This window comes from Triticum urartu, chromosome 1A (genome assembly GCF_056163025.1).
Source record: "Triticum urartu cultivar PI428250 chromosome 1A, HENAU_Tu73, whole genome shotgun sequence".
NCBI lineage: Eukaryota > Viridiplantae > Streptophyta > Magnoliopsida > Poales > Poaceae > Triticum > Triticum urartu.
The window spans coordinates 197,351,251-197,369,802 of NC_141873.1; the positions used below are offsets into that span (position 1 = coordinate 197,351,251).

General features: G+C 46.3%; 1 pseudogene; it reads right to left on the reverse strand.

Moving 5' to 3' along the window:
- Positions 1-17,303: 17,303 nt before the first annotated feature.
- On the reverse strand, positions 17,304-17,946 carry LOC147990583 (uncharacterized; annotated as a pseudogene).
- Between the last annotated feature and the right edge of the window lie 606 nt (positions 17,947-18,552).

Here is an 18,552-nt window from a genome sequence, read left to right on the forward strand (position 1 = left end):
TCCATTCGGTGAGCGACGTGGAGGGTCCAGCGTGCCGGGCTTCAATGCGAATGCGACAAGGGCGATGTACATTCAAAACCGATTGACCAGTCGTCACCGGAACCACTATTCACACCAGAACCTTCGTTGCTCGGCCTAGGCCAGCCAATGCCCTAAAACCACACCAAATCTCCAGCCCATTCCCCCACCTTTCGATCCCCTAGCCCACATCAAGCGTACCCTAGTTCGCCGGAAAGCCATGGTGCGTCGCAAGATCACTTACTACAAGATGCTGATGCCGGAGCACCGCGCAGAAATCGCGGCAGCGGTCGGCGCCACAGACCTCCGTTCCCAAGCTCGCTTTACGGCGGGCCAATCCCTGAGTTCTCTGGAGCCAAGCTACGAGGAGGAGGTAGCCGATCCAATGTTCATGGCGGAGGTCGCGGCGCAGATGGCCCCCGATGGGTATGAGATGATGGACGTCGACTTTGTGCCGGCGTCCGAGTCCCCCATGGTGCAGGCAAACCAGCGGTTCAACATGGCGATACTAAAGGAGGACCGGGAGGCAGAGGCTCAACTCAACGCGGATGTCGTGGATGTGAACCGGGCGGCGGAGGCTCAACTTGAGGCGGAGCGCGCGGATGCCGCTGCCATCGAGGCCCTCCTACAAGCAGAACCGGACGTCCTGGACTTGAACCGGGCGGCAGAGGCTCGACTCGACGCAGAGTGCGTGGATGCCTCTCTCATCGATGCCCTCCTGCAGGCAGAACCGGACGTCCTCGACTTGAACCGGGCGGCGGAGGCTCGACTCAACGTGGAGCGCGCGGATGCCGCTGCCATCGAGGCTCTCCTGCAGGCGGAACCGGACGTCCTCAACTTGAACCGGGCTGTGCTCTCGTCCGTGCAGAATGCCCGCATGCTCCGCTTGAACGAATAGCTGGCGGCCGAGGACAACCACGGTGCGGAGACACACGTCGGCTGGTTCGCATCGGCAGCCAAAGACGACGAGGCCGTCTCTTTCCGCGAGCAATGATAGTTTTTCTTTATGTTGTTGTTTTTATGGATCTTTTGATGTGTAAAAACATATATTAGTTATGCAAGTCGCCTGACTTGGGTCAGTCTACCATTTCAGGCGGTTGGATGAATATCCTACGTCTCCTAACCCTTCTTTCCTTCTTCCTCACGTCTTCTTCTTCCCCAACAGACCACCGCACGGGCCGTACGGATACTCCCCAACATGCGGTTGGATAAACATACTCTATGAACGAAAATTTTGTGTCAGCGATAGGATGGCTGAGTTTGGTTTGTTCACATGCGACAACACGTGTCAGTTAGGGTGTGTTCCCTTGGTTGGGTTTGCGGCGTGCAGGAGCGATTGTGTGAGGGTGCGGTGCGACCGTGGCGTGCAGGAGCGACCGTGTGAGGGTGCGGTGCGACCGCGACAGTCGTGCGCAAGTGTACCTCCTTCTCATTTTGAAAACTTTAGGCAAGCTTGGCAAAAATGTGTGGCGAAGTTTGGCAATGCAAGGCCTAGACCCAAACAGGATAAGTACGTACGTACTAGGAGTACTAGTGTTAAAAAAGAAAGGTGGGGTTTTCCTTTGCGGGATTTAATCGATACAAATCCTTGTTTCACGTGTCAATTAATGCGTATTTTTTTCTCCAATGACCAAAGAGCTAACCATCTCACTCCTCATTGCTTGATTAATGCAGCACCATGCAAACCAACCTTCTCACTTCTGCATGCATGCAGGGGATATTAATGTCCTTGGTTGCTAACCCCATCAATTTTGCCGCGATTAGTGTTAGTGTCCCTTTGCAAATTGTTATTTTGATATACTGGCCTTGTGTACAAAAAAATGGAGGTAGTAACTATATTTGACTTCCTTCCCCATTGCGGTGACGTCGACGATATCTTTTTTCGGTGGTTTGGCGAAGTGCGTTCGACGGAGAACACCATTGAGGGAGACCACGGTAAGTCATTCGCAAGTGCCGCCTGCAAGCCGAGACAACCGCCTTATGTGCATCCAGGAAGTCCTTTACTAGTACTACTAGGAGTACTAGTGCGGTGAGATGGTTTCTCGAAGAAGACGATGGAGAAGCGGAGTCAGTGAAGAGTGAAATGATGGTTGCTTAGTCCGTGCTTTTGTGATTTGATGCCTCACTGCTTTGTGATTTGTGATAGAAGGGACAGGGGAGTAGACTCTGTGCTCTATACTATACTACATGCATCCAAGCATGGGAGAAAGAGGAGAGACGTTGCATCTTTCTATTCCTTCAATCAATCAATCAGGGAGCTTCGGTTCCATCTTTTTGGCTTTGGCAACACCGTCCACAATGGTTCCCACGATGCCAAAAGCTATTTTCACATTTGGCTACACATTGTGGATGCCCTTAACCGTACCACTTGGTTTTGCTCCTGTGTGCTATCTATACAAATCTCAATTATATTGATCTAAAAAATTATAGAATCAAGATTAGTAAAAAAGGAGGTGATTTTGCCGCGCGGATGGCGGGGGAGGTTTCTTATTTGAGCAATGCTACATCCACGTAATGGTCTACGTAAAGTTACAAACTGATGTGATGTGGGACTATTTGATTGGATTAAAGGAGAGGATTAGGCCCACCCCACCTGAAAATCAGGGGGCATATATAGATTAGATGGGAAGTATACGTAGCAGCTACGTAGCCCTTTGTAAGTCTAGGATTAGGCTTCTTATTTTCGGAGGACGTTGTCCTGGCGGTTTGCTAACATGCGGTAACACATGTCAGTGCTTTACCAAGCCGATCTGCGTCCCACATGAGGCAGAACAACGGCAGAAGCAACACGTGGTTAAGTTGAAGAAGATGAGGGAGAAGCGGATTCAGTAATGAGTGAAATGATGGTTGCTTCGGCGCTCCAACTTAACTGCGGGAAAGGTGCAGCTTTGTGATTTGACGCCTCATTGCTCATTACTACACCGGCGCCATGACTGGGGTGCTTCACCCCGGCTGCTCTGCACTGTATTCCGGTATGGCACGTGGACCCGATAGCTTGATGTCCCACATGTCGGCGAAAGGGACTAGAAGATTTAGGAAAGTGAGCGCTCCACTCTTACGACGGAGGAGTAGACGACACGACGGCCCAGTGAACTGTCACTTGTATTGTATAGTACTATAGTTTTGCTGTTTCGCACGATCCATCGATACAAACCCGATAAAACAGGAAAGGGCGGGATTTTTCCCGCGCGATAGATGATACTGGCCATACATTTCAAAGGCAATTTTAATGTATGCAAACTGAATAATTATAAGTAACAATATGATATCTAGTAAAACTAAAAACACATATGATTTATTGTGTTAGAGTGTAGTAGTAGTGTTGTATTGCATAGTTGTTAGATGTAACATGCGAGAACGTGTAGAGATGTAGTTTTGGAGAGCCTACAAAGAGAAAAGCGTAATACGGTCACCGAACTTCAGAATAAGCTGATTACGGTCACTATATACGTTTTGCAGTGATTATACGGTCACTTCTCACAGTTCTGCATCTGATTGCACTCTATTGACCGGGCAAATAGTCTGCGTGGCGCCATGTTGACTAGTTAAATTGACCACGTTCCTTGTGGGTCCCACCTGTCAGTTCGCATAGGCAAAAGGTCAGATAAACACAAATTTACGCAGGCGCGACAAGGCTCCAACCCGTGCGCGGGAATCACCTGGTTGTGTATGTGTCTGTCAGGGCCTGATGTGTGCGCATGCACGTGTAGGTTGAGCACTTGAGCGTGAGAGTGTGTGTTGGTCGTGTGGTGTACTGGTGTGTGCATGCATGCGTGCGTTTGTGCGTGTGAGTGTTGCATGCGTCCGTGTGAGTGTTGTGTGCGTGCGTGGCTGTGTGTGTATGTGTGAGTGTTGCGTGCGTGCGTGGGTGCATGTGTTTGTGTGAGTGTTGCGTGGATGCAGTTCGTGTGCATGCGTGCGTGTGTGTATAATCACCACACCAGCTCTTGTGTGTTAAAATAGATGGCTCAGCATACCAATACAAGGCCACCTTGTCCGCTGTGCCCGCGGTCATGACTTCGAACCACCGTCCAAATATTTTTTTGTCGTTTGTTTTCATTCTTACTAGCAAGATGCCCGTGCGTTGCACGTAACATCAAGATGCATTTGTATGACTTGTTTATCTTGTGAGAGAAAAGGATGAACGAGTGAAGGCCTTATTTGCAAATGTGGAGACGTGTGTGGGTACCTTTTTGCAAAATTGCCATAGTTTCTTTCCTATCCGTCAGATATAAATCGACGGCCTATATTGCAGGATGGCAGGCACACCATCACACCAACTCTTTATTTTATAAGAGTGCATTTTATGTATTTTATAAGAGTGTAGATGTAGAGTAGATACAAGTCGACAGGTGGGCACGATGGTAGTGAGATAATGTGATGCAAAACTAGAGGTCCCACGTGGAGTGTTTAACTGGTCAACTAGTCATGTCATGAGCAAATACAGAGTTGTACGGTGAGCCCGTGACTATATAATAACCACTAAACGTAAATGGTGACCGTAATGAGTGGATTCTGAAGTCCAATGTACGTATCGTGCTTTCGCTTCAAATACAATGATCGTCATTGCATATATCGCGAGAGAAAGATGAAACATGCGTGAATTTTCTGGGGGCTTACTTTTAGAGGACCTGGAGATAGTTTTGTGTGCATACGTGAAAGGGGCGTACAGGGGGGTATGCGATGGAGAGAGATGCTCTTCGTTTCTCTTTATTATGACTAACTTTGTATATAGTATAAAAATATACAAATTCACAGTGCGGAATAAATATCATTGTGGGCACCATGCAATGCAAATTAGCGTTCGTACTCCTCCATATAACTTTGTAATGTTGTATATATGTAGAAACTCTAAAATAATTTTTTGGCCACACTTTATTCAAAAGGAATGTTGTATGCGAAATAAACGTGAAGAGAGGGCTTTTTAGATCAATGGGGTACGTGATGTAACATGTTTGAATGTGTAGTTGATGCATTTGGCGGGGCCTAGAGAGGTATGTGTGTGTATTACGTATTCGAGAGAGGCATGGATAGAGGGGCCGACGGGGGGGGGGCGTGGGAGATATAGCACGAGAAATGAGAGTGGTCTAGAGAGAGAGATGAATATGACGTCACGACAAGAGATTCCATTCCCTTGAGTGTGTATATGCAAGGGGGGAGGGAATAGAGGCACCAGGAGAAATATTCTGTGTGTGTGGTGTTTGTGTTGGTATGTGTGGGTGTGAGAAGATAATGAGACATGGGGGCAGAGGGTCTGTCACCGCGTGAGGTCCAGTGGTTCGAGGTGAGGCCCTTCGTTCGGTTCCGTCCTGCGCCACATTAGTCGGCCCGTGACGCATTTAGGAAGACCCATGGATGACTAGTCGTACAAGACAAAGATAGCAGAATTGTGAAGGACTCTATGTCCACTGATAAAGCCTGCTAGGATTTGTAACCCTAGGTTCTCGGACTAAGGTAACCCCTTTATCTCTGATATTACTATTCATCCAACCTATCTTTAAGGGGCATCCTACATAATGCTCTGCTAGAATCATACTCGTCGATTAGGAAGAGAGGTGTGAGACAATGCGTGAGAGACAGGCGTAAAGATAATGTGCGTACATGAGACACGTAGGCAGGTCCATGTATATAGAAAGGGTCGATGAGGATTGTGCATGTGTATGTTTGCGAGAGGAAGAGTTCTTGTGATAAAGGTTAGTGAAAATAGTTGTAAATGGTTACGTGAGGGAGGGAGGGTTATATCTAGAGCATGTGTTCGAGAAAGACACCTCGGGAGAGAGTGTGTGAGCATGTGTGAGAGACCATCGATGGAGAGCGAAACTACACGTAAAAGACTGCTCTACACATTGATTAAAGATATAAATTGTATCCAAATATTAGGATGGTATCATGATATTTGCAATTCGCGTAAGGAGCGGTCATTGATCCATCAGACATCTAGATTCTATTGAATTTGAGCATGTCTATGTTATTATTCGACACAATTGATCCACATAGTTAGTATTTTGAACTCCAGATAGTGCATCGCTTTAGCAATCGAATATAAACGTGAGTATAGTTCATGTTGCGTGTGTAAAGCACATTATACATACGAAAGTTACACAATGGACATTATAAATAGCTACCTATGAACTAGCATACATTTGAATTCAACTTAAGGTGGTTTAAAAAAATCGAATTGAACATGAAGTCCATTCAAATATTTGAATTTGATATCATGGCATTTGTAAACCATACCTAAATTATGGGGGCACCAATCTTTGCTCTGATTTTGTACATAATAGCATATGTAGTCGTGTACAAAATAGATTCAAATTTAGCTCCTCCATTCCAAAATAATCGTAGTTATAGGATTTTCAAGTGTCAAAATTTCAAAAAGAAGCGGATAATTTAATGAGGTTTTCAAACATACAAGGTCAAATATAGCGTTGTCTATTTAGGTCAATCCTAGTTCAACAGTAATCTAAACGTGAATGCTTGTGTTTCAAAATTTCGAACGAAGTGCCAAAAGAGCCTCTACTCGCCCGAAACCGTGTGAGACCAATGTTTGGTAGTACAAGGAAATTACTTTTCTAACAACTCTGACCCGTGAAACCTACCGGCCCGATGTCCAAAGGTCTAAACCGAGGTAGGTTTGTAGCTTCATCTAGACGCCACGCAACCGCATCCGAAAAACATTCATACACAATGGCCGCCTAAGCACACATGCCCGGGGCCGAAATCGCTCCCGCTCACTATTTGGGACACCTACGATTACCATCCTACCCCTGACCCGCAGTAGGTCTGAAATTTAAGAGGGGGGCAAAGTTTGTACTTTCCCCAAATTTCAAACAAGCTCGTCCCATCTTCTGTTCAAAAAAGCCAAAAACAAGGGCGTCCCAGACCGAAACATGGTTCCCCCCACCCGTCTGATTCCCCATTCGTACTTCGTGGGCGCCAAACCTACCTATCCACCAGCCGAGAAACCCCGGCGTCCTCCGTCCGCAACCCCATCCCACCCATCAACCGCCGCCCTCCTCCATCACGCCGGAGCCGATGCCCCGACATCGTCGTCCACCGCAACCTCAGCCGCAACACCCTCCACGACTAGTAGTTGAAGCCGAGGCCGAGCCGTCCATACCCGAGCCAGTTCAACCACGACGTCATGTGCCTCACCGCTGCCGCTCCAACTTCGCCACCCTCCATCGCACTAGAGCCGTTCCTGCTATGCCGTCCTTCGCCGCCTCGGATCTGCTTCCCCTCCGCCGACATACGGCCACGGCAACATAGTCAACAATTTTCCCATGGGTTCGTCCAAGCCTGCACCCTCCAGAACATCGGTTTCCCTGGTAAAAAGAAGAAGATCGGCGCGACATGTGGAGGTGACCACACCGGCAACCTAAAAAGGTACTCCTCTTCCCTTATTCGTGCAAATCTTATGTCTCTGCTTGCACGGTATTCATCCCATAGAAGACACTAGTTGACCGCTTCTTATTGATACTAGATGTTCCTAGTAACTCGCGATGCACAAGGTTTCTCCTCATATACTATTTCACCTTAGCTAGAGGCCCGTCGCCCCCCTGAATTTCAATTTCTGGACAGTTGATTCCCAATTAACGGAAGCATTCCCTGGCGTAATAGGCGCTAGTATGCCTATTACGCTGGGGAAGCAACGCCTTGGTGTTTATCTTAGGGGCGTGTGCGGCCTAGAGCTGTTGGCGCCCGATCTGGAGGTTGGCCGGGATTAAAGGGATGGCCTCGGGGCGCTGCCAAGCACGGCGGTGGTGTGAGGTCGATGGGAGGGCGGGGCGGCGGAGTCAGGGGTCTGGGCCGGAGGTCGCTGGCGGTTCAAGAAAGATCGTCAACAGTGACTGGCGGGAGGTAGACGAAGGCCATCTGACCGTTCCTTATAGATCAGACGGTTCATTAAAAAAATCGATTGGCCTATTTATTTTCAGTCGACTGTTATCTTAGATATGACCACATGTGGTGGTGTGCTGGAGGAGTACCTGCATTTCCTGTGCTCATATATTACAAAATCATACAGAGTAGAATCTATTTTTTTTGCCATGCAATGTTGTACAGCTATCATATGTCTCCTGTCATTTATTTTTCAGCCACCTGCTATCTGCTACTTTTACAGTGCACTAGTTCTTCACACACTTCACCCTTACTCTCACTATTGTGTTTTTATGCAAGGGTATTTCAGACTCTGCTGCCATGAGAGAAGCCAAAAAGAAAAGAGAGAAGTCGCTCCAGCTTCGTATGCAGGTAGGCAAGACACGTTACAGCGCTATAAAGGGTGCAGTGTCAGCAGATGGAGACGGTAAACGTAGCTCTGGAGTTGATGACCTCGCTCGCAATGAACCACCATCCCAGGTGCTTGCTTTAACTTCGCGGTGTCATATGTGGTTGCATGTTCCATATGGTGTCTAGCTTGTATTCGAAAGGCCGAAGTTGGTAAGATAAGGAAAGATATTTTTTTTACATGAACCACCATCCCGTGAGCACCAGAAGACAAATAGCTAGTTAGGGCACTGGCCAAGCCAGTGAAAAGCCCAGCAAAGATAGGCATCACCTAGAAGCCAACTACAAAGCTGCGATGGTGGCGAAGCAACCCGCCTCCCACCAGGCTCTCAGGTTCTAGATGATCATGCTCACTACTCCAGCCGGATGTCTAGCTTGTATTGCTTCCAATTTGGTTAAATTGCATTTGCTTAGCTTACACATTATACCTTTGAATATGACATGCCTTTCTGTTTTTGGTACATACTAGTACATCTGTGTATTAACCATGTTCTTACATCAAACTAATGTTCTTGTGTATCCCTCATCAATCACTTATGATGAGGCAGGCAGGCAAGGGAACTACTCCTCATTTAAAGAATGCAGCGTCAGCCTCCCGACATGATTCTCAAGAAACAGAAATGCTAGATGAAGATAGTGAACATAGTTCTATAGTTGATTACAGCATTTCCCCTACACTAGCATCGCAGGTGCTTGCTCTAACTTGGCAGCGTGATATGTGGTTGCATGTTGCATATGGTGTCTAGATTGTAATTCTTCCAATCTGGTTAAACTACATGTGCTAGTCTGCTTAGCTTATACATTATACCTGTTAATGTGACATGCCTTCCTATATTTAGTACATAGTACATCTGCCTATTAAGCATGTCCTTACATAAAACTATTTTTTTTTGTATCCCGCATCAATCAACATGACGAGACACCTTTAGTATATGCAGTGCGATATTAGTTGCATCTTTCATATGATTTATAGCATGCGCTGCTTCTAATTTGTTGAAATTCCATTTATGATGGGACGCTTTTAACTTGGCAGAGTCATATTGGTTGCATCTTTCATGTGGTGTCTAATTGCATTGCTTCTTATTTGCCGGAATGGTTTCTGCTTAGTTTACACAAACAGTTGTGAACATGCCATGCCATCATGTTTTTCGTACATATTCCATCCTGGTATCATGTGTTTGCCTTACATTAAAGTAGTGATTGTCAGTATCATACATGAATGAGTTCTGAAGAGAGAATTTTATTGCTTTTTCTTGTCGGTTTTACTTGACAATTCAAAATCAATAAAGCGGAAGGAAGTTAGCAAGGCAGCGGATAAAGGTGCTCCTTCCGAACAGAGGGCCTCTATAGTTTCTACTCCTCCACACCCCCAAGATGATTTCCAAGACAACACATGCATAGACACTCAACAAAGCTATGTTTATGATGAGCACATCTCCCCTAGTGCAGCATCACCGGTGCTCCCTCTAACTTGGCATTGTTATATGTGGTTGGATGTTATGTGTGATGTCTAGCTTGTATTGCTTCTAATTTTTTTGAATTCCATCTACTTACTTTACACATTATAATTGAATAAGACACGTGTTCCTGTTTCTAGATCATACAATATCTATCTATCACACCATGTTCTTACATCAAATTACTACTGTTGTGTAACCTGCAACAATCACTTATCATAAGACACGTTTGACTTCGGAGTGTGATATAGGTTACATCTCACATTCTTTTCTAGCTTGCACTACTAATTTGTTGAAATGGCACTTATGACGAGACAGTTTTAACTCGGTAGAGTGATATTCGTTGCATCTTTCATATCGTGACTAGCTTTCATTGCTTCTAATTTGTTGAAATGCCTTCTCCTTAGTTTACACATCATAAGCTGTGAATATGCAATGCTGTGAATATGCAATGGCACTAATGACGAGAGACCTCTAACATGGTAGTGTGATGTTGTTTGCATCTTGCATATGATTTATTTCTTGTACTGCTTCACATTTGTTTAAACGCCATTTATGATGAGACACTGTTAACTTGGCAGAGCGATATTTGTAGCATCTTTCATATGGTGTCTACCTTCCATTGCATTGCTTCTAATTTGGTGAAATGTCTTCTTCTTAGTTTACACATCATAGTTCTGGTTATCTCTTTCGTCCTGTTTTTCATACATATTACATCCTCCTATCATGTGGTTGTCTAACATCAAAGTTCAGTTCATCTGCATCACGCATCAATTTGTTCTGAAGAACTAAATTGTTATTCGTTTTTCTTATCGGCTTGACTTAACATGGCACAGAGAAAGAGGAAGAAACACAGAATGGCAGGGAATGAGAAGCGGATGAATCCTGCAGATTCTGCTAGTATTGATGGTGCAATAGAAGGTCAAAGTCCAGTGGAAAATTCTACAAACAAGGCATCCCATGCTACACGAGTTGCAAAAAAAGCCAAACAGAAACAAATAGCTACCACCAAACAAGCAGAGACAACCCTAGTTCTTGCAACACCTACCACAGTACTACCAGCTGCACGACTTACTCGTGCGTCAACTGAGCTAGCAGCACGTTCCCAAGCTCCCTTGCCACCTGACACTACTTCACAAGCACTCTTGACATAAGACGAGTTGGCAATATCAGATGAACCTTGTGAGCTTCAACATCCAGAAGGTAGTTGCTGGAGTCAAATTACAGTTGCATGCTTCTTTATATGTAGTCTCACAGTTTGATGTACACTAACACTTCCTATGTTCATTGTTGGACTGGCACCTAGGCGCAAGAGGAAACAAACCTCAGGGATAATGCTCGATAGGTTAACTAAATCTAGAGGAGGAAGAATGGAGATCCGTTTTGAGGCAGGTTTAAAAAGGCCAAGTGATGCTATGGAGTCAGCCAAGTTAGTATCAGAGGCTGTGGTTGCCGTTAGGTGTCATGTACGTATCCTCCCAACATGGATTCAGTACAGGAATGACAAAGACGAAACTAAGTTCAACACCTTCCTCGACCACTTATCTATAAGTATGGTTATGTATGGAAACTAGTAATATCGTCTTGCTCTGTCCCATACTCTCTAGGTTGCTGATAATGAGACTGCCATAATTATCAGCAGATGAGGTTCAAGTTGGATAGCCAAGATGATGCAACCAGACAAGCTTGCAACCATGTTCTCAAGTCTGCTCTACGACAGTATCGGTATAACTTGAGGAAAACTCACTTTGAAGGCAAGGCTAACAGTGAACTTTCCCAAACATCTCTAGTGGAAAATATATCGGATGAAGACTGGAGGGGCCTTGTTAAACACTGGTCTGATCCAAAGTATCAGGTACATTATATATATGTGATCAGATCACATGTTGAAGTCCTATTTACGCATGTGCCACACAAATCTATCTTCTTGTAGGTGAACTGTTCAAAGAACAAGGCCCACCGTACGAAAGTGAAATTCCAACAGACGACAGGATCTCGTAGCTATATTGCACACTGCGAGGCTCTTATAATTAGCTGTTGTTTCACTCTTTTCGCTGTACCATATTATCAGATCAATATTGACTTGTTCGAAATACAGAGGAAAGCACGCAAGGACCAAAAAGTACCTGAACCAAATGTTGTGGAAATCTTCAAGGACCGTCACACCAGCAAGAAGAAGGGCATGACTACACCAGTCAAAGCCGTTGTTGTAAGTCCTTAATCCGCATGCCTTTTAACTACTACTTACTCTGACTTGTGCCTTGAACTGCATGGTTTGCAGCCAATGTCTATTACTCTTTTCAATTTTATACACAATTGTCTTAGTATATCATTGCACCTTACAAGGTTTAAACGAGAGGAGTGATGTTCCTTTGATCTTGACCCGTAATCTAGTTCCGTGCTGGACTTGCCCACACAACGAGAGGCTTGTTTGTCTGTTCTCAGTTGTTTTGTGATATGAATGATGTCATACTATGCTTACCGTATTATAAACTTCGTCTCTTTATCCTTAGCCCTCAATACAATGTGAAGAAATAGACAATACATTAGCGATGGTACATGGTCATATGTTTGGAACCTAGTTTTATTATGTACTTTGCAATAAAATACAACTAATATTTTACATGGGTTCACCAGAATAAGTTCTGTATATAGACCAAAGCTATTTTGTTTGGTTTTGTTGCCTCCTTAATATCTTCTATTCTGGTACTACTAATGTAAAACCTCAACTTTTCAGTGAGCTATGGAAAAAATGGTGGAACCGCCACCTTCTGAAGGTGGTGAGGCAACTATAACCGCAATGTCAGCTCTTGCTGTAGTGGGTCAGTACCTGTCCACTAACAGTGCCAAAAGCACGTTCCTGCGTAATACTGGGTTGGTTGTTAAGGCAATATCGTCCAAACTTCCTCATTATCAAGATATGCAAGCTCAAAGCAATGTTGTATCTGCGCTCCATACACAAGTCCATTCCCTAACAGAGACCCTTTGTGAAACAAGGAGAAACATTGCTCAATGTCGTCAAGATATGCATGGTTTTGAAACCAGACTATCAGACATTTGCTATGTTGTTCAGGAGCCTAGGGGAAATGAAGGCAAGGGTTATGGTGCTCCGTCGGACAATACAACATGAAAATGTAACAGTCAGGTCAAATGAACTGAGCTTCTAAACTTCTGGTGGTGCATTTATCTGCTAGACTGTTAAGTTTTATGCCAACCTTCCTTTTGTTATATAGTTGTAATTTGTATTGGTGCGATACAAAATTTATTATTAACATGCAGCCACCGGCTAAAGAAAACAGCAAGCCATTTTTGTATAGTGTAGGGTGTTCCCTATATTTGAACTGGTGGCGATCTTTGATGCCGAGTGGATGTAATCTGTGCAATCGCCTTAATAGCATAGCGTTAGTTTTGGCCTTATTTATTTCCTAATCTTCTTTTTCACTGGTTTGCTAGTGGCCGCAACTAACATGGGCCATATACGGGCCGTAGGATCCATGGGTCTCCTATGGGCCGTCGATAAATGGGCCTGTAATCGGTGGGCCTCGGACCGTCGGATAAATGGGTCTACATGGGCCGTAATCGGGCGTAATTGGTATCGGCCCAGCACCGTAACAGGCCGTTAACAGGCCGTAGGACAGCAAAGTCTTAATTCTATCACAGGCATAACGGGTCATTAATGGGCCAGAATATAGGACGGGTTGGAAACGGCGCAACAGGTTAACAGGCCAGAAACGGGCTGACTCTTACCATGGGCCGAATTTGACCCATTAGGGTAACAGGCCAGTAACGTGCTGACTCTTGCCATGGGCCGAATTTGGCCCGTTAGGGGAACATGCCAGTAACGGGCCGACTCTTGCCATGGGCCGAATTTGGCCCATTAGGGGAACATGCCAGTAACGGGCCGGAAGTAATCGAGGGCCGAAAAGGAGCCCAAGAACGTATGGGCCGTCAATAGGCCGAAAGCTAACATGGGCTGGAAACGGCCCATGTAAATCATGGGCCATTAACGGGCATAAAGAAAATTACTATTCATTATGGGCTAGAGTCACCGTGGGCCTGTAAAGGGCCGAAAGATACGAAGGCCTCATATGGGCCGAAAGACGTCGTGGGCCATACATGGGCCGAAAGTGAAATGGGCTGGTGTTATATTCAACGGCCCACATGACGTTGTTGCGCCGATTTCCTTTAGGGCCTAACGGGCCGTGAGTTAACGGGCCGTAAAATGGGCTATATGCAAAGAGACCGTTAACAGGCTTTTCATGGGCCAACCTGTTAACTTTTGACCAAGTCAAACGGGCCAGCTTTGTAAGCTCAATGGGCTAGTGGTGGGCGTGGCACGTGCCGACATATCATAGGCACCTATCTGACCCACTGACGAGCTGACACGTGTTTCGTCCGGCCAATAAGAATTTTACACGTGGAAATTTCCCATTGGTCGGGGCTGTTAACGGGTTATCGGATCCAAAACCCGACCCGATAGCTTAACGGCGTTCCATTATGGTGGATGCCACGTTCGGTCACCCTTGACGAAAGCACTTCTGTGACGCGCGACTTATCTTCATGGAAGTGGACACTTCCGTGATGATAATTTTGGTAATGTCATGGAACACTTCTACGACAGCACAGGTATGACTATCTTGATTCTGTCATAAAATCATCATCGATGTACATGCATGAAAAAAAGTGCGACCTATTGTGACAAACACGTATCATCACGGAACTGTATTTTTTTGTAGTGTACCAAAAAGGGGGAGATTGAAAGTGCAACTAATTCCTAGGTGGTCTTGGTAATTCTTAACAACATATAGCTCATTGAACTAATATTCTTTCAAGATAGTCATTTCAGAAAGTTCAATGATTGGCATGGCATGGACTAGAGATGTGGAGCCCTAAAAATGCTAAGGACACATATTGGCAAAAGCTCAAAACTCTACATTTTCATTTTGGTGATCAAAGATCACATTGAGTCCATAGGAAAAGCCAATACTACTAAAAGGGGATGAGGTGTTGCTTAATAGCTTGTGTAACGCCCTCGATGTGGCTATATCTCCCACGTGTCGAAGCATGACTTAGAGGCATAACCGCATTGAAAGCAATGTGGCAATTGAGGTAATCTTCACACAACCCATGTAATACATCAGGGAAAGAGATACATAGTTGGCTTACTATCGCCACTTCACACAATTACATGAATAAAGCATTACATCAATCAGATACAATCAAGGTCCGACTACAGAACCAATGTAAAAGAAGACTACCCCAAAAGCTACACAGATCCCCGATCGTCCCGACTAGGATCCACTACTGATCAACTAGAACGACACAACACAAAGGACAAGATCTTCATCGAGCTCCTCCTTGAGCTTGGTTGCGTCACCTGCTCGGTAACATCGGCACCTGCAAACTGGTTTTGGAAGTATCTGTGAGTCACGGAGACTCAGCAATCTCACATCCTCGCGATCAAGACTATTTAAGCTTATAGGAAGCGTAAAAGGTATGAGGTGGAGCTGCAGCAAGCGACTAGCATATATGGTGGCTAAACATACGCAAATGAGAGCGAGAAGAGAAGGCAAAGCGCGGTCGAGAAACTATGATCAAGAGGTGATCCTAGAACAACCTACGTCAAGCATAACTCCAACACCGTGTTCACTTCCCGGACTCCGCCGGAAAGAGACCATCACGGTTACACACGCGGTTGATGTATTTTAATTAAGGTCAACTTCAAGTTTTCTACAACCGGACATTAACAAATTCCCATCTTCCCATAACCGCGGGCACGGCTTTCGAAAGTTCAAAACCCTGCAGGGGTGTCCCAACTTAGCCCATCACAAGCTCTCACGGTCAACGAAGGATATTCCTTCTAGCGGGAAGACCCGATCAGAGTCGGAATCCCGGTTACAAGACATTTCGACAATGGTAAACAAGACCAGCAAAGCCACCCAGATGGGTCAACAAATCCCGATAGGAGCTGCACATATCTCGTTCTCAGGGCACACCGGATGAGCCAGACGTCGGGTAGGCCAGCCCAGAGTTGCCCCTGGTAGCTCCAGACATCGCTCAGTTTGGATCAACACTCATAGGAGCACTGGCCCGGGGGTTTAATAACGATGACCCTTAGGCAGGCTTACCCAAGGGAAAGAAAAAGGCTAGGTGGCGAATGGTAAAACCAATGTTGGGCCTTGCTGGAAGAGTTTTTTTCAGGGCGAACTTTCAAGGGGTTCCCATTATAACCCAACCGCGTAAGGAACGCAAAATCCGGGAACATAACACCAATATGACGGAAACTAGGGCGGCAAGAGTGGAACAAAACACCAGGCCTAAGGCCGAGCCTTCCACCCTTTACCAAGTATATAGATGCATTAATTAAATAAGAGGTATTGTGATATCCCAACAAGTAAACATGTTCCAACAAGGAACAACATCTCCATGTTCCAACAAGGAACAAACTTCAATCTTCACCTGCAACAAACAACGCTATAAGAGGGGCTGAGCAAAGCGGTAACATAGCCAAACAACGGTTTGCTAGGACAAAGGTGGGTTAGAGGCTTGGTTCAACAATATGGGAGGCATGATAAGCAAGTGGTAGGTATCGCAGCATAGGCATAGAAAAAGAGCGAGCAACTAGCAAGCAAAGATAGAAGTGATTTCGAGGGTATGGTCATCTTGCCTGAAATCCCGCAAGGAAGAAGAACGACTCCCTGAAGAAGACAAACAGACATAGATGAACGGGTCCTCACAAACGCGACGTTATCAGAACTAACCCGAAGAAGCAACACCGGAAAAGAAGCAAACAACATAGTAAACAACCAACACATAAACATGGCATGATGCACAACCAAGTATGATGCATGTCCAGATTAAAGAGGCATGGCATGGCAAAGTGCAACAACCAAAACTACAAATTAAGTGGAGCTCAATATGCAACGGGTTGCATATTGATGGAACACCACATCAATTATTTAGTTCTCTCCCGGTTAGGTACTCAACAATATTAAATGTTCGTTAACATGGCAAGAGGTGAAGCATAACAAAACTATACCATTTAAACAATTTAAATGGGGCCGGATATAACAAACAACAAATCCGGTAAATCCCCATATGCATTAGCAATTTAATGCAACAACAATTTTAAGCATTTTTAATTGTTGTTATCATGATGCGGATGACATGAACAAGTTTATGCAATTTTTATTAAAAGTTGACAAGAGCATTATGAAGCATTTGTCATCGTGGCGGAAACGAAAGGGGTGCCACGGCAACGATCACGAAAACGGTGCCATGGCAGCATTCCGGTACCGGTAACTCGATTGAGATACCAATGCAAAGGAGAAGTGTGCGGATGCGTGCAAAAGATGCTGGGGCGCTCCCAGATTCCGGGTGTCCCACGAGTTGGTGTCAGGGAAACGAGTGACAATTTGGACAAGGTGCAAACACGAGCATCTCAAACATCGCAAGCATTCGGAACGGATCGAGTTCGGCGGTAGGGGTACACGTGTCGAAGGGGAAGTAGTTGTTCATGGGGTCGTCGTGGGAAGTAGCGGTTCACGCAACGGTAGTTGAACTTGACGTTTGCGTTACACGGGTCTTCGGCGACGGTCGTTGTACATGGTTCGGAGTGGTACTTGCTTCTTCGGACTTTTCGGTCTCGATTCTTGCGACGGTAGCGGTGTACGTCTCGTTTTCGGAGAGGTACATGGGGTCATTTGAACTTGTCGGTCTCATCATCTCGAAGGGGTTCTTGATGTTCTTAGCGATTCCGAAGACGACGGTAGAGGTACACTTGTTGTAGGGGTACTTGTCGGATCCACGGCGACAGTAGAGGTACAAATGTTCTCATGGTACATGGGACATCGTGGAACTTGGCGCTTGCGGTATTGATAGCTCGAAGGGGTACTTGGCGTGCCCGAGGTCTCCGGCTGTAGTGGTACTTGATGATACGGGTAGTTGAACTTGACGAAAAATAGGTCTCCTCGGGGACTTGATGCATCCGAATTCTTTGGGTTTGTAGTAGTACTTGGCGTTCGGAGTCGGTGTCTTGCCGGTCTTGATGGTCTTTTGATACGAAACGAAGCATCACAAGGCCTTGGTTGGGCAGCAGCAAGGAGGCGATGGTGGTGGACAGTGGGAGGAAGCAGACACGGGACTCGTCTGGTTCCCAACAGGATCGGGGCCAGTGGAACTCCATGGGGCGGCAGCCATGGCTTTCCTGATAGGCGGGCGAGGCAGCGCGGGCCTCTGGAGGACCACGGGCGCGCAAGGAGGCAAGATGGTGCGGTCCAGAAGGATCATGCCCGACCAAAGACGGGAGCTACAGAGGCAAACAAGCGGTTGGGCGCGACAGAGAGAAGCAAGAGCTTCGGGTGCAAGGAGGACACGCCTGATGGTAGCACGGCAACCGAAGTGGTCGCAGGCGAGGAGATCCTCTTCTGCGTGCATGCATGCGACGGGTAGCAATGGGGTCGGCTGACGGCAACGGGCACAACCATGGAGACCAGGCACTGGGCGGCGACTGGCTGGAGGAGGACGCGCAGCTCGCGGGAGGAACTGGCGCGGGGGGCTCCTCTCCGGTGCGCGAGCGAGGAGAGGGGAAAGAGATGGGGAACGGACATGGGGCCTCGCTGGACGGAGCTTGCAGGCAGCCGCGCGGTCGACGAGGTCGGAAGGGAAGCCTCTGGCGCGAGGATGGACGAGCTCCTGGACGAGGAGAGGTTGGACAGAAGAGCACGCAGGAGGAAGAGAGCGAGAGGAGGAAAAGAAGAGGTTGGCTGCGCTGGTGGGAACGACCGAATGA